Source organism: Cotesia typhae, unplaced genomic scaffold (assembly GCF_013202065.1).
Source record: "Cotesia typhae breed Kobodo isofemale line unplaced genomic scaffold, CoteBio_Ctyphae contig_33, whole genome shotgun sequence".
Lineage (NCBI taxonomy): Eukaryota > Metazoa > Arthropoda > Insecta > Hymenoptera > Braconidae > Cotesia > Cotesia typhae.
Window position 1 is genome coordinate 721,644 of NW_027423741.1, and position 18,104 is coordinate 739,747.

The 18,104-nt window shown below is 31.2% G+C and overlaps 1 protein-coding gene across 2 annotated transcripts in view; it reads left to right on the forward strand.

Moving 5' to 3' along the window:
• Fas3 (fasciclin 3) overlaps positions 1–18,104 on the forward strand; it is a 171,742-nt gene that overhangs the window by 63,880 nt on the left and 89,758 nt on the right. The window lies entirely within an intron of this gene.

Here is an 18,104-nt window from a genome sequence, read left to right on the forward strand (position 1 = left end):
CCTGTATTCATCACGGGCCAGCGCGGTTGATCTCTCGGTGACGATAAGCCGGCATCAGAAAGCCACCGAGCTAGACAAGGACGAAATTATCTCTGCCTGAGTGAAAGAATATATAAAAGTACATCACGTCCTCTTGTTTGCTGGTTTACTACCCTATGCACTCGCTGTATACTTTTCCACTCTGTATCTGCTCGGATTTTTTTAAACCACTTTTTTCAGACTACACTTTACTACATTTCGGCCCGAGATTTGTATCGGCATATGTACGGGGCGTGCCGCGCTGTCCAGTTAATTTTCACATGTCAATTTAATATATTTTTTTTTCTTTTACGGCTTTTTGCAGTAGACCTATTTTTCATCAGGGCGTGGCTCATCACATCACGCATTATCGTGGTGCTCAGACGGGCATGAATTGGCGGATGTTGAAAAAAAAATATTCTGTCAGCTGTACTGTAAAGATTTTTAAAAAATTCGCGTTAGGATTGATTTTATTTAGCATTTTTGTCTTGAACTTGTTTTGTTGATGTAAAAGTAATGTTTGGTCTAGAATGGAATAGAAAATTTATGGTAAAAAGCACTTGGGATCGGTGAGAGAAAATTCTGTAAGAGATAATGGAGATCAGGTGTTTAGTTTGAGCTTGTAGAATTTTTGATTTGATGTAGATAGTTTGGAAACAAGGGGAAAAGAAAATTATTAGTTACAAGTATGAGTGAGGGTGAAAGTAAATCCTCCGTACTTAAAGAATGCAATGAATTAGAATAAACTAGAGTCTCTTTCAATGTCAATGACAATCGCGTAAAAAAGGCGGCAACTAAATAAATATATCAATCAGCATCAGAAGAATAAATTGATAGAGCACAGTTGCTCGAAGAGAATTAATTGCAGAACGTAATCTCGGCGGCTAAGTGGGCACATGCTCGAAGCAAGGCAGGTGCTCCCTGTAAATCGGTATATGTAAATACGAGGGATAATAAATAGAGTGTACCTCAACATCTACTGATGGATCCTCGGAGTGGTCTAAAGAAAACCGGTAAAAAATATCGAGCTAAAGTGTATAAATTATTTGTTAAAAAAGAGGGCGCTTTTGTATGCAGCATCAAAGAAGTAGATGACTTAATTCATAATTTATACACGATAACTGTAGTAGGTGAGGCGGGCTTGTTAGCAAGAACATGATTAATATGTTTCATGAAGGCTCGGTTGGGTAAGCAATAGACCCATATACCTTCATAAAAAACCGCTCCGGAGATGTGTAGATATAGACATAGTTATATAGTTATATAGTTATAGAATATAGATATAGATGTAGATGTAGATAAAGAACCTTCATAAAAGGCTTGAAAAACAAGAGTTTTCTTGTGTGTGTGTCTCCATGCACGAATACGAGCTGTTTTTACTGGTGTGCCAGGTGCGCTCAACGCGACAATTTATTTTTACAATGAATGTGATGAAAGATCTACCACTACACTACACGCTAAAAAATTCACGCTGGATTTATTTTTTAACGCAATTCATTTTGTTTAAAAGTATCGCGGATTTATTTTTTTTTTTTTTTTGTAAAAGGTCACTTTTTTTTAACCTTACAATTTTTTATTATACCATGTATAAATTTTAAATGTCAACGTTTGCTTTTCATGTTTTTGTTTTTTAATTTTTTATTAAAAAATAATTTAATATTTAGATTCAACAAACTTTGATTATTTTTGTAAAAGTTTAAAAATTTTTTAACTGATTTTATTTCGGGTAACGCGAAAATAAGAACTAGGAATTGAAAATGAAGAATAAAACGAGATTAACAAAAAGTATGAAAACTTTTTTTTTAAAACAGCCGTCTGTATACGTTCATATAGATATATGTGAGACGTATGTGGGTGGAGGACGGCGACGCGAGATTAAATTCTAATTCGACGACTTGGCGGGGTGAGATGGCAAGAGGATAAGTCCGACGTACCATTAATCTCTCTTAGCTGCACGAAAAGCGTACACTCTGGGCAGAGCTTTTGCGGTTGCTCGTGTCAAAAAATAAAATCAACTAAAAAAACAAATAGATGAATAAAAATAAAGTAAACGACCGTGGTCTAGTGTCATGCAAGATACAAGAGGAATAAGAGAGTAAGGTGCCAGCAGTAAAATAAATAATCTAAAGAAAGTAGTAGCGAAAATTGACAAAGAAATGTCAACCCCTTGTCTATCTTCAGTTTTTACGACAAAAGGGCCATAAAGTGCATTTAGTTCCACTATTTACGAACCTTGTACCTTACCATTTTTTATTGCTTTCATGACTTTTTTTTTTTAAGTTGAGTAGTCGGAATTTATTAAAATTTTTATTGACGGAAAAATTTATCATCCCATCGAATTTTATTTTTATGGTTCATATCTCTTATTCAGAGAATAGTGTTGAGTAATTTCAATAATGTAGGCGTTTGCAATTGTCGTTGTCGTATGAAGTTTGTAATATACGAAGATAAAATTTAGTCGTAGCAGTACTAGCTCGAGTTTATTTTAACGCTTCAGTGAGTCACGATCCCGTTATTTATTTCATATATCAGTCATCGCTATTTGTCATGCTGCATTATTATATTTTTCACATGCATTAACATAATATACCCGTAAAAAACACTTTAAAAATTTAATATTGACCCACCAGCGAGGTATAAAAATATTATTTTCTTATTATAATAGTTAGCGGCTGCAGTACGATGTTTTTTAGTGTCCTTTAAATAATTAGATGATTAAGAAAAAGTATTGAGATATTTTCTTACCATTTAAAAATTTTCAGAATAATTTTTTGAGTTTAGAATTTTTTTATTGAATTAAGTTAGAAAATTCTTTTCAATTTTTTAATTAAAAATTATGAATTTTTACATAAACTGAACTCGTCAAATTCACATGAATTTTTTCTGAAGTGTTGAATAAACGGAAAATTGTGATTATTCACAATCACAATAGTTAATAAATTTTTAATGACTCCTAGAAGCGCGGAAATGCATAGTTGAGATATTTAGTATTTAATTGTGTGATTCACACCGGAGATGAGAAAAATTCTCAAGTAAAAAAGTCACGAGCGATAATTTAACACGATACATTGAGTAATCATTCAATGACGTATGTCGCAATTAGCTCAAGGATAAATATAATAATATTTATATTTACATTTATGTATAAATAACAGATATTGAATGACCAAGTAACTAAAAGTGTTTTTTTTTTTTTTTTTTTTTTTTTTTTTGTTACAGGTAAGCTGAAAAGAAATATTTGGAATATAAAAGAGGAAAATTCAAAATACACGTGAGTGAAATTAAAAAGAAGTATTAACACCTTGCGTGATGGGCGTAGGCAGACATTAAGTGAATTACCGGCGAGGATGCTACAGCTGAGCGTATATGTGTTATGCGAACGAATCGTATATTGCTGGACGATAAAATGGTCGAGTAGGGGCTCGTTTGGTGGATCATAGTCGCTATCGTCGAGACTATTGTATTGTATTGTGTTTGTGAGCCGGATGAAATGAAGTTCAACCCTGATTTACGGTTATGTCGCTTACGCTGGATGCCCTCTACCGTCGACTGTGCTAGTACCCTCTATCCTCTATCTTCCATCCTGCGTCCAGTCGGCGTGGAGACAAGATGGCACTCTCAACTCGGAAAATTATTCGCCTCCTGCAGTTGCCCATCCGTCAGTCCGGCAATGCAAATAATTATTCTTGTGTATCGTGTGTAGTACATTTACGACATCATTGATACACAATACTCATTGTCGGGTTTACACTCCGATACATAACTGTTATATCGCTTCTGTTGAGGTTCAGGGATATATAAATATCAATTGATTCGACATTCCCCTATCGTCATCCTCTTTTCTCTCGGTCATCGTGTTTTCTATTGCTCCTAAAACTATTTTATTGCTTTCAATTTGGGAATATTAGATGTAATCGTAAAAAAATGAATTTGATTTGACTTTGATTTTTTTTTTTTTTTTTAAATATATATTTCGCATTTAATTTTGAAATAAATTTTTAATGTAATTTAATTACTTAAATTTTTGACATGTTTTTTTTTTTATGAACAGGGACAAATAGTTTTCTCGCGTAATTTTTATTTATCAAGGTAGTCTAGTCCATTAAAAAAAAAAAAAAAAAAAAAAAAATGATGATAAAACTACTCATCAATTATTAAATCAACTTTTATCGTAATCATGAAATGACAGTAAATTTCAAGTCAAAATAAATTAAACACAAAGTACAAGTATTGAAATATTAAAATACGTTAAAGTGTTGAGCATGAATATAAACTGTTTTGATAGTTCTAAACCCTCATCACATCATCATTTAAATTCATATGGCTGCAGTAGAGAGTAAGAGAGACTGTCAAGAAGTAAATTGATAGCGATATCTACGTCACTATGCTATATAATCGTAAGTTCAAATCGGAATCTCCATCACATCCCATCAAAAATGATGAATCCTGGTGTATTGTTTATAGCGCAGCGGTGAGAATGACAATGACAGGTAGAAACATATGAGACAGTCGTTATCGAGTCACAGTAGCTATTGATAGGGGGTATTTTTTTTAAATCGTCAAGTGTTGATTCAAAAACTTGTAAATTTAATGGGATTAAAAATTCGTGATATCTAAACTGCAGCCAGATAGTTCGTTTTATTTTATTTTATTCAGTCTTTGCCGTATCAAAAAACATGCATCACAGTATATAACAAACGATAAACGAGATAAATAGAGTCACGATGCAAAGTTTTGATAAAAATAACAATATTTTACTTTGAAAAAGTTTTAAGCGATTAAATAACGGGAATTTAGCGTAGAGCTTACTTGCGTAAAGATAAAGTAAGTGAGTCATTGTCATCTCGGATATAATATAAGATTTTCTTTTAATAGAGAGCTTGGATCCTAAAAAGGTCGTAAAATTCGGTGACCAAGATAGACCAAGATTCTCGCTTACTCGGTGGCTAAACCTGGTATGATGGCATCGCTACTTCTTATATTCTATATCGCGGCCATATCTCACTCGCTCCCACGCGGTGTATATGTAAGAAAGCACACACATTTCTCCCTAGAGTTCATTCATGAGTTGGCATGTTATCGCTCCGTAAAAGATATCCCACAGCTCGAGTAGAGCTGGGACTTGTTGTACAAAAAGAAAACGAGTGAAAAAGAGCTTGCAGGAGTTGAATACAGGAATCAACGAAAAGAGAAATAGCTCTCGTGAAAAAAATATGAAACCACTGGAAATAAATTCTACGTCCAATCAACTCTAGAACTCTCACTCTGATTCTGCTATTACTGATATCCATTGTACTCTTATATATTTTAACTAAAAATTTTTTTATGATTCCTGTCATTAAACTTTTCTTGATTTTTCCGAGAGCCAATCATTTTAATAATTGAAATTTAAATGTTAATTTTTAATTGAGTAGTAAAGTGATTTCCATCAACGAGACAGATTTTAAGTACAAATATATTTCGTCGTTATCGATGACTTGGTCTCTTTAAAAATAAATGACATGAAAATTTATAATATAACCATTTTAAAAATTTATAAGATGTGGACTTGATTATCTGATGAAATAAAAAATATTATTTTTTAAATCTCGATTCCATCAAAAGTTCTAAAGTATTCATTTGAATTATCAAATTATTTTTGAAGTAAATTATGAAAAAAAAATTTTTTTTCCACCATGTTAATGTAAAAAATTTTAACTCAATTTATTTAATTAATTATTATGAATATTTTTTGCTGATGTAAAGCTTTTAAAAGAAATGAGAAATTCTAAATAAATGTAATTAAAAATTTTAATAATAAACAAATTATAGAAGCATAATGACGAAGCATGTCAGTGGGTTTTAATAAATTGATGCTACGCATTTGCTGTCGGCAGTTAATTAACAACTAAAAGTAAAAATACGATTAAAATTACATTACTTGGACGTATAAATTAAAACAATACAGAGTGGAAATGTTAATAAGAGGGAGGAGTACATAATAGAGACATATAGAGCAGTAACATTGTTAAATTCTTCAATAATACAAGTGGTGAGAATTTAATATTTGAAATTTTTTTTATTTTAATTAAATCGCTTCTAGTTTTATTTTTCAGACAAAAAACCGATACTCGGTTGAACAAAAGGGTTCGATGAATCATGTAGAAATTAAAGTCTACCGCGGATGGATTTTACAATGAATGAAGAATTGAATTGAATTCTATTCTACCGTTGTAATCATTGTGACGTACGAAGGCAAAGGCCTTGTTCATGCCAATATCTACTTTACCTCTTTTCACTTTCGCTCCTCTTTTTCCTCTCCTTCCTCTCATTCTTCACTTTTTTTTCATTTTCATTTTTCATTTTCATTTTTTACTTTTTTGTCTTTGCTATATAACTATACCGACTGTTTCCATTAGCGTGATTTCCCTTTACTTACTCACTCAACTTATATTCCCTACAGTACCATTTTAAAAGTTTCACGCGACGATAAGACGCTAAGCGGTAAACTCCAAGAGTTGCTTGTTAGTTTTACTAATGTGAATATGCTATACTATTTCCATAAGGGATTTGTTATCTCAAATTTATTAATTTTTACAAACTACTTACACTCTTATTTATTCGTATTTTTTTACGCATGCAACTTGTTGTGCATTTATTTGAATATTTTTTTTCTTTAACTTATTTACACTTTCTTTAAAAACTATATAAACTTGATAAGTACAATAGATATTTTTTATTTTCAATTAAAATAAAAAAAATTTCATAATTTCAAATCGAAGAACAAAAAAAAATAATTTAAATTATTTAAAAATAAATTAATAGATTGTTTTCAACTTATAAATATTCCGGGAATAAAAAAAAAAAGAAAATCAAAAGCAATCAATTAATTGAGTATCAAATTATTTCAATACTCAAAATAATTAACTTTAAATTGAATAACTAGATTTGTTTGAGTAGATAACTTTAAATTTAATGAATAATTAATAAAATTGTAGTGTAAAAAAATTTGAATTCAAATAAAAAAATATATTTATGTATTGTATAACAAGCAGGGATTTAAAATTTAAATTCACGACTGCCCTTGTAAAGAATTTTGAATGTCAAACATGAAAAACGGGACGGTGAAAAAAAAAAAAAAAAAAACATTCAATCATAGAATCCACACTAAAGACAGAGTAAAGTATCATCATTAAGAATGACGCACAAAATTACCTGATAAGGAGTGAGAAGTAAAATAGTCAAAATTCAAAACACGGGCGTGCATTGTGCGGCGTCATGAGCATAATCGTAAGTCATGATCATGTCTGTTGTGCAAATGGACTGATCGATCAAGGTATCAAGCATAGCGTATACGATGCTATAGCGGTTCACAATTTAGCTTAGGACAACGCCTTGCGAACACACACGCCATTACTCTTCGTCGCATATGCAGCGCCAGTGTGCATCACAGTTGGAATGTCAAATGAGCCGTCCCTCGAGCAAAATTAATTTAGTGGCTGGATGGATCTATCGCCTCTTTTTATTTATCCTTTTTTTCAACATTCCCATTGGTGACCGCATTGCAATATCTACCGTGAATGAATTACGATAGATAGAGAGATGAGCGAAAAATTTTTTTATATTGGAAAATAAATATTCCTCAAAAATATAATTCATACCTGACGTATATTTTGTTTTGTAAATTTTTTAATTTGTCGCCATTTTATTTTTTCTTTTTTCAATTTAAATTCCAGGCAATTTTACTCGCCAGTCGATAATTGTATTGTATAAATAAAATTTTATTTACGTGCGTCGTTAAAATTTTATAGATAAAAATAATTCTTATCAGCTCTAATTATATTTTTATTTTTAAGTAATTCCATTAGCAATTCTATCAATTGTTTACACTCTTGTCTAGTCGTTAAATTGATTTATGATACTCACAAATGATTTTATTTATTGATGAAAACAAAATTACATTCAAGTAATCCCTACATTAAAAATACATGACAGTTTGAAGTTAGTCAATAGTCGAAAAAATGAGACCTGTTTCCTTATTGGTAGAATATAAACCCTTCTCAGTTACTATTACTCAATCTCCTGGTACGTGAATATATTAATATATCGATATAAATCGAACAGGATAAATTCATTTGAGAATTCCGATAGGGGGCGCGCGAATGCGCGCCGTTAAAAATTCTAGTTGATTAAAAAGTTAAGAAATTTCACGTGAAATTAAAAAAAAAAAAAAACGAGCGATTATGGTTGTTTATTAACAATATTATTATTATTTTAATTAATATATCTTTTGTATCGTATTACAATTTAGTTCCTTTGTAATTTGACTACTTGTTTCATTGCATGACGTATTATTAGTGACCGCGTGAAGTATAAACGCACGGATGCTATTCAAAAGTTGGTTAATTAAAATATCTAAAATTTCAGTACACTAACTTTCCTCTTTTATTTATTTTCTCTTGTTTTTATTAAAAACTTTTTAATAAACGATAACAATTCTCATTTTTTTATTGTTCAATTTGTTTTTTCGTTCTTTATAAAAATATAAAATATAATAATAAAAGTTTGAGCACTTCGTTCCGTAGCATGAATTTTTTATTTACAAACTCAAGGTTAAGGAAGTAAACGCCCGCCAACTTTTACCCAATACATACTATACTTCTCTATAATAATCAGACACTCCTTTCAATATTTATTTATTATTTACTCAGCCATCGTTACGGTACCGATCGCTTTTTATTAAACAAACTCCGTCGATATTCCATTACTCTTTTAGCTTCCGCAAGCTTTTCCGCGAAGTTACGGATGTAAATATTTAGGTCATGTATTCATTATCTCGACTGAAATAAAATAATTTCTCAGCATATTTATTTATCAACAAAAGTATCCGGAGACTTTACTTAATAGAGATTTAATTGGAAAAAAAGACGATAAACAGCCGGTGTTTATTTTTAAAAATTAATTAAACAAAAACCATTGTACCGCTGTAATACATTATTATCCGAGTTGAGTTTAGTGCAGTGCTATCCGATGTTTAAATTTAGTTGGAACGCAACAGTTTGCCGACCGGTATCAAAACAAATACTCGTTTGTTAAAATAAAAACACAGAACTCTAAACCCCGTGAATAGCATTCTATTTTCGGTAGTTTCGAACATAAAATAAAAATAAATTTAAAAAAAAGTGTACCGAGGATGGTCATTATTGTTGACTCTCGGGCACAATGCTCAGATTTTGTTCGCATTTGTTGGTAAAAAAAAATTTCACTTAAATTATTACATGGCTAAGCAAATTATTTTGTGTAAAAGGTGTTAAATTGAGGTTGTTTCAACACTACTATGAAGTTAATGCAGATTTAAGATGACCAATTTTATTTTGCATGATGTTTAATATTAATTCCTTAGAAAATTTATTATAATTCAAGAATTTTTTTGCTCGTTTAAAAAAAAATCCAACTCTTCAAAATTTTTTTCTCAAATTATTAATTTTTTTATCAATGTAAAAATGACTTTTTTCAATGTTTATTTCTGTACAGAAATAAGAGAAATATTTAAAAAATTTTAAATTCTGACAGAAATAAAATTCGTACCAACAGCCAGCTTGTCTCATGTAAATATAAAACATACTTTTGAGTCAATCCCCTAAATGTTAAGAATTTATCATCCTCTTACACCAACACATTTCATGTTAAATTTTCTTTATACATGATACATATGATTCCGGTTCTAAGTTATGTGAACAAAAAAAAATGATACTTATTTTAATGAAATACTTCTAATATTTCCATGTAGTCTATAATTATCCATCCGTGGTGCGAAGTAACCAACTACTTAGTACAAATTAACATTTGACGACCATCTGCGCTAAATCCGAAGGGGTTCATTACAACTCATAACTCACAATCACCCAAAAACAAGCTGAATTTTTCGTCTTTGTAAATTATATCTTCCTGTTTTTTTGTCATTATCACAAAAACTCAATCACACACGAGAAATAGTTTTATTTAAATTCCATGATGCAATTGCTTATTTATTTATCGCATTGACTCACAATCGGCTTGAGTCATTTGATTGTTTTAAATAAGAAAACGTCTGATTCATTTCCGCTATTTATCAGTTTATTGCTAGTACCAAATAGTCTGATTCGTAATTATAGATAAATTTAATAAATCACGTGTGGAAATGTTTAATATTTAATATAGAAAAATTTTTAAAGCCCCTTGTCAGTACAATCACTTTCTATTTTTTCTGACCTTCGAACTTTTACCTACATATATTATTATTAAATAAAGACCTTCACAAAGATCGAGGAAGAAAGTAAAATAAAAAAAAAAAACAATCTTCATAAAAGTTATTTATATTTACTAGACACGTAAAACTCATATATGTGTTATATATAAATATACATCTATTACAATTGAGAAAAAAAAAAAAATTTATTTCGGAGCAATTATCGATGTCAGTATTAAAAAATATTGCTATTGCTTCTAAATAAAATGAGAGAATGAATTATTAAGAGATATCTTTAAATTTCTTTTGTTCCTTCTTTCCTTTCTATTTATATTGAGTTAACTATTGTACATATGGTATTACGACACGGGGTGGTATGGTAGCACGTGCGTCTATTTCTGTTTGATGATGCACTGGGGAGTGTCTGATGTCCCTCAATTGCGGTATCATCTGCTCCCCGGGAAGGAAAGTTTTATTCAGGAATAGAGCAGAAGATCCCATCAGAATTATTTTTTTTCTTCCACACTTAAGCTGTACCAACTAACATGTATATTTATATTTTCATTTTTATTTTCAGTGACTTTTTACGGCCTATTGCTTTATACTAGTTGTAGATCGTATAGTGTAGTTCTAGCTGTAGGGTGTCCTCCACGGTCACGGTTGATAGTTTGCACCGAAAGAGACACCGTACAGGACGTTAATGGATGCCGGCGACTCACCCGGAAGCGCCACAACGATAATTTTTCGTGGATAATGGTCCCACGACAAGCTTAAAATTTATACGCGAAGGCTCAAATTTTTTTTACCAGTTTCTGTCTTTTTCTCTTAACTATATTTTTACCCCTTGTTGTCTTGTACAAATATACACAAATATAAGTGCAAGTGACCAACACACCATCGTCCACTTGAGTTGTCACGACAAATTTTACCTTTTCCTCTATTCGCTCTCGTTTGGCTTTTTATTTCAACCATTTTACATTTTTTTCTCGTTCGCTGTAGCTTGCTCGTTGGTCGTAACCTCGTGACATCGTCAACATAATTCTCGCTTGTATTTTTTCTTGGGTGGTTAATTTGTTTTTACTTTAATTTTTTTTTTTTTTTTTAAATAACTTTTAGGTCTAATCACTGGGTAATTAATGTTTGGGTAATTTATAATTTAACCCTACTAAAAAAAGATTTATTTAGGCTTTAGGCGAGGTAGGGTCAAATGGGTGGAGCAGGTAATATAAATTTGATAAGAAATTTTTTTATTAAAAATTACTGTTCATCAACAAGAACAATTTTTCTTATTTTAAATTAAAATTTTTTTTTCGTTATAAAAATGACATAACTTTTTAATTATTGTTATTATTAAATATTACAAACTGTGTTTTTTATTCAGACAAATGATAAAGTCCTGAATTCTGAAGGTTATCCGCCATTTTTATTTCACGTTATTTTATTCACTTGAATTTTTTATCAAGCCTGTAACTGGTAGAATTCACGCAAGGTGTAACTGTAATTCTTATGTCTATGTATATTCGTGCATTGTCACGCGTTCTCGAACTTAATGCTCCCAAAGGAACATCAACTATGCGCCAGTGCTTACCCTCGCATTGGGATTTGCTTAATCGGCGCACTCTAATTCTCACTCTCGCTCATTTTAGTTGCCTATCTTCAATTTTATTACTCTCGACACTGTACTGTCCTATAATTATAAAACTAAAAATATTCATACTATAAGCACTAAGGAACAAAAAAAAAAATTAGAGTTTGAAAATGTAACACGTGAAACGATTTTAATTCAAAACTGAAACCCCATTTTACTTCCAGTTAATAAAATCATAGCCCCTGTTGTTGTTAACGTTCTACGGCTAAATTATGCAACCCTTATTATTTTTATTAGTCGGAGCGCAAATTATTGTATGTACTCCATTATTCACTTAACATTTATCGCGATTTATATTTATCACCCTACAATTTTTTATCACCATGAAATGAATCCCATCCCATTTCATTCCGATTATTAAAATTTGTTCATTCAACTCCTCTATTACTTTTACACTTTATACTCTTCTCTCTAGCCGTGGTCTGTATTGATCCAAGTGCATTTTAAATAGCTGAGATTTAAGACCCTCGGGTGTCGGGATATAATGAAGAAAAAAAAAAAAACACACAAGTGTTATCCAATTAATAAGCCAAGTTCGTTTAACTTTAAAAATTTATTTTTATCAGTTAATATTTGGATTAACTTTCACATTTTAACAAATTCTAATAAAATTGATTTATCGATTTAACAATAATGAATATTAATCATAATAATGGTTAGCGCGTTGTTTGATAGCTTTAATTTATAACTACCTATATAATTTGAAGTCTCAGGCGACGAGTGTATATTAAAATGATTAATATATACCTCTGCTCGTTGTACAAGAGGATCAACGAGGCATAGAGATTTAATAGACGATGTGGTAACTACTTTCGTGTGCGACAGTACGAATTTAATGCAAATTTTAATTTTTTTTTTTTTTTTTTTTTTTTTTTTTTTTTTTCGTATAATAAAATTCAACTATGACTTTGATTTATAAATAAAAAAAATCACAATAAATAATAGATAATAATTTAATAATGACTTAGAAAGAGAAAAGATGCAAAATATATTTTTTAAAATTTATGGAGAAGTATTTATGGTTGACTCAAAAATTGAAGAAGTTCAGTGTAGTGTCGGATAGTGAGAAAAAATGCTGGCGCGAAACCAAATGTTCTGGGTTCGACTCCCGGTCTGTGCAGTCCTCATTCATTTTTCGGTTTATCTGTAACTTAGATGAAAAATGTTTTCCCTTTACTTATAGAAAAAATAATTCAAATTTCACAAAACTTATGTCATCCTTTGTTAAAATACGGTCTTCTACCGTCTGTAAATCTAGGTACTAATATTAAATCTTTATTTAGTACCTAAAAGTGAAATAAAAAAAGAATTATTTGCGGAGTTCGTCCCTTCATTTCCGATTACGTATTTTATTATTATATAATACTCTAGAATGTATGAAAGAGTAATAACAGTAACAATAATGACAATGATATTATTATACCTAAACCTAGGAGATATATAAAGAGATCTAGATATATCTATGTATTTAATAACATAGTATTTAGCACAGTTCTATTCGGTACAGCGGCCCGATTTGATTCTACTGTGTAATTCGGCATTTATGCAGTTTAAATTTCGTGCGTCGATCTCAGCTGCGTAAACAGAATTTACGCAGGATTTAATACGTGGTTTCTAACACCAGATGTTACTGACATTGCGGGAAATTTCAAGAGCTAGCAACACATTTGCCAAAAATTTAATACAAAAATTAATTAATTAATCTGATATGATAAATAAACAATACAAAAAAATTTTTGCTTGAAGATAATTAATTACTGAAAAAAAAACAACCATAACAATTTTTGATATTTTGAAAAATTAATGGTAATCCTGAGATCAAGGGTACATTAAAATATTTAAAGGGGCGTTACAGTCCAGTGTATAACTAGAGCTAGTTGCTCTAGTGCTAGTATTATATAGAACATATGGAATTCTGAGTACTTGAACCGTGGCGCTGTTAATCGTGGTGGATGTCGTCGCGCGTACGTTCTCGTAACGCTTCGAAAGCATCCAAATTTGCGCTATTCACGCACGTGCCGCGTTGGTTTAGTTGTACTATATAATATAATAGCCACTGTGTAGTAAGGATTGGTTGGGTGTCGAGTGTCAAGTTTTGATGCGTTGTGTGCACGCTATGCGTTTCCTGTGACCATCGTCGGTAACAACACACGTGATGGCAGATCGTATATCCTCAAGTTATTATCAAACTGCATGCTCATCAACCATATATATACATACAAAACATGTATCCTTATGGCTGTCTGTGAATCACCCCTGTTATTATCACTAGTCCTTCCTATTATTATTACTTAGGGCCTCTTAATTCTTCGGTCAGTCCCTTGTACTTAGCTCTATAAATTGCACATAATTTTTTTTTATTATTTTTATCATATCAGGTTGTTGCATGGTGCAGTGATTTTTTTTTTTTTTTTTTTTATAGAATCTTAATTACCCTTTCAACATTGTCAAGTTAAAATTCATAGAAATGTAAAAATTTGAACCTAATGTCAAAACTTGACATGCATTTCAGAAATTAAAAATAAATAAGTCGAGGCAAATTTTTTTTTTTTTGACATTCATGGAAAAATAAACAAAAACATTAAGTAATACATAAGTAGTCGAAATTTAAATCAAAATGTTGTAAGCATTAACTGGTACAAATACACATGTAATTTAATCTAAATTATATGTATGTCTATGTGTTATGACTGGAGGACACGTAACCATAAATTGCAGCCAATAATATAATTGTCAAGTTATATTGCAATAAAAGCAACGTAGTATCACGCAAAGGATAAGTTATGCTTTAATTTAGCATTCGAGAAAGGCGACGAGCTAGAAAACAATGTCCTTTTCACTCCTATCCTCAGTTTTGTGATTAATGGTTATTAATATTAGTCATTGCTCATTCTTATTACTCATTAGATTATCTCTTGGTGATTTTTAATTATTTTTTATCATTGTGCTGCACGGAAAGAAATAGAGTTAAAATTTTATAATTACAGGCAACTGTAAATTTTAATTTATTTTTATTAAAAAAGAGAAGGGCTTTGAAGTGATGAAGCTTTTTAATTTTCGAGATCATTCACGTGAAAATTTAAAGATTCTCCGTGTGCAATTGATTTTATTTTATTTCTCTAATTGATTAAAAGCAACTCAAAATAAAACGGCTGCTAAATAAATTAAAACCCGTTCGGATAAAAAATTAAAGATAGTTTTCCAAGCACTTGAGCATCAATGCGCCCCGGATAGGGATGAGTTCTTATCCTCATTCTCTTGCTTGTCGTCTGAGCAAGATTCTTCGACACTTTATCTCAGGATTAATCACGACGATAAAGCGCAAGAGTTAGTATCTAGAAATCACGGGTAGGAATTTTAAGAGACCTAGACCAGAAGAAAAGGAGGAAAATATATGTCCTCCCCGTGATTCAGTAGTTCTAGCAAATTCGGGCCTACATAATGTAACATTAGATGTTTTATAGCGACGGGTGGTGGTTAAAGACGTATTGGAACTTGCAGACAAATAAGTGGAGATAAGAGTATGTAGAAGAAGCTAGCTCGAGATGGAAGTCTTCCGAATCGGGCTAGTGAGTTTCTAAAAGTCTTCCGAGTTTATTTGTTCCCAATGAACAAACGATCAGTCCAGGAAAAGCAAGAAAGAACTAAATCCAAGATTTAATGATGAAAACCAAAAGAGTGAAACTCTGAAGAGGAGTTTAAGGGGGGGGGGGTGAGAAGTTAAGGGGCGAAAGCGAAATGGCGTGTAAGGAGACTACTAAACTCCAGATAGGATAGAAGAGGGAAATGGAAGATGGAAGGTGGAGAAGATGGAGATTCTCGCGTGGCTTCCGGATAAACGTCCGCTCGTTCCACGGTGGCTGGCAGCCGGAACCGCTTCAGGGTGCTGAGGAAGAGGACTTCCAACCCTATGTCGAGAGATAGGGTTGGGAGAACTTGAATACATGTTATACTGTTCTATGTTCTGCAATGTAGTAGTTCCATTCTGCTAAAACTCTTCTGCACTGATGCAGTTACCTAGTAGAGGTCTACGTCTAATTCTAGCTTTGACTGTTTCTGTGCTACGTTTAATTCCCGTTCATAGAAAGATAGTTGTAGTTGTCGCTCTTATAACACCCACCTACACATACTCACGTTCCAGAGAAGTTCGCCGCTCCTATGTTCTATGTTCTATGTTCTATGTTCTGTGTCCTATCTGCTGGCAGATCCAAAGATGTAGAGCCAACGGATGAGTCAGTATAAATCCAACGAGTCACGACGCTTTGGATAGTTCCTAATTACAATGAAGCGACGTGACTTTGGTGAAACTTTTGAATAGTCTATATCTGCCCCAGAATATCCTTGTCTATGTCACTAATGAACGATTAGAATATAGCGTATGAGTTACTGGCAAGCTGCTTTAATATTCGTTTACGGGTATGGAATCCCTCTGTTCCTTCTATTTGCTATGGGGGTTTACTTTATACTGGTCAGTTGAGGGAAATTATATGGTATGATATAAATCTTCTTTTCACTAGGAGCATGTTTGAAGTTATGTCAATGAGAGGATTATTTTATATTAGAAAAATAAAAAAATTAAATTAAAGTTCTTTGACAAAACTCGATGGTTTTTATATTAAAAAAAAAAAAAAAAAAAAAAATGAACTCTTTATATAAATCTATCTTTTGAAATTTAATAAAAAAATTTGGTAGCGTTTCATTCAAATTTTGGACATTAGAACTTTGTACTGTGTAAATCGTAATTGTTTTTTATTGAATAAATTTTGGCTACCCTCGTTAACATTCTTTACGGAATTTAATATTCAAATGTTTTCTTCTCATAAATACAATTTTGCAGGCATTTAAATTTAACTTGAGGATAAATTTGACGGACATTAGAAATATTTTAACACGGATTAATTTAACGAGAAAAGTTTTAATTTATTGAGGATTAAATTACTCTTGAGTTGCGGATATAAAATTTTATTATTTTCAACAACATTTGTTAAATAAAAGTCAGAATTTTTTTAAGCGATTAGTTGAGAGGTTTGATGTAATCAGTGATTAAAAAATCAAAGGTAGCGACAAACAACTAAATGTAAAATAATGAAAGAAGATTGAAATAATTGGACGTTTAGTGTTTTTTCAAAGACTGATCAACTATAGATGTGGGAAACAAAACTAAGCTCGGATAGAAGAACCCTGGGAAATCCGATTACGATTAATGGGATTTATCTACACAAACTTGAACAAATACTGTACTGTTACTGACTGCACACATAGACTTGCTGATGTAAAGACGATTATCAGTGGTAGATTGCTGAATTCTACCATTATTGAGTTTCATATGTGCTGTATATATTCTAGCACTAATGTGTTACTATAATTCCGATGAGAGAAGCTAATAATTCTCCAGAATACCTACAACAGTATCGTCTCTACAAAAGATAATTACCTTATTGATCGTAAATTCATCAATGATTACATTATTATCCATCTGTTAATTCTCTGAGTAATCTAAAACTGTGTAGGTGGTGAATAATCCTCAGTAATCCTTCAATATTTTTTTTTTTGCTTTGCAGCCTTTATTTCAATGAAAAGTTTAGTTCATTTTTTAAAATTCATCAATTCTTTTATTTATTTCCGTTTCAAGAGATATAAATTTCATTCAATCCAATAATTTTTTTTTTTTTTAACATACAAAACATCTCAAATTTTTTAAAGTATTATTGATTATCGCTTTAATATTTGAGTGATTGCTGAAGTAACTATTTCATGAAGAAAAGAGTTGTGTAATAAATTTTATATTAAGCACTCAAACTTTCTCTTTCATCATATAGAAACGAGTTTATGTTATATTATTATTTATCCTTTTATCATCAACTAATCATTTTGTTCGATTACAGATAAAACTCAGAACTCAATTGTGATCATTATTTTATATTTTTTCTTTGATAGATAATTGGCTATTAATTTTTTCTGTTCGTGAAAGTTTAAAATTTAAAAGTAAAAAAAAAAAAAAATATATTCTGCTATTTAATTGGCCAGCAGTTCGATAAATCAAGTGTGTATAATATGCTAAGTATTTCTCACCTCCTACACAGAGGAAGTTATAAGTAAAGTTGAGAGTGTAGGTCGTGTCTGACGGATTTCATCGCCAGTTGGATAAGGGTAGTAAAGTATAAGGATAAGTCTTGGCAAACGTGCAACCCTCTTTTCCCAGATATTGCACGTGTTTCGTCGTCTCTTAGC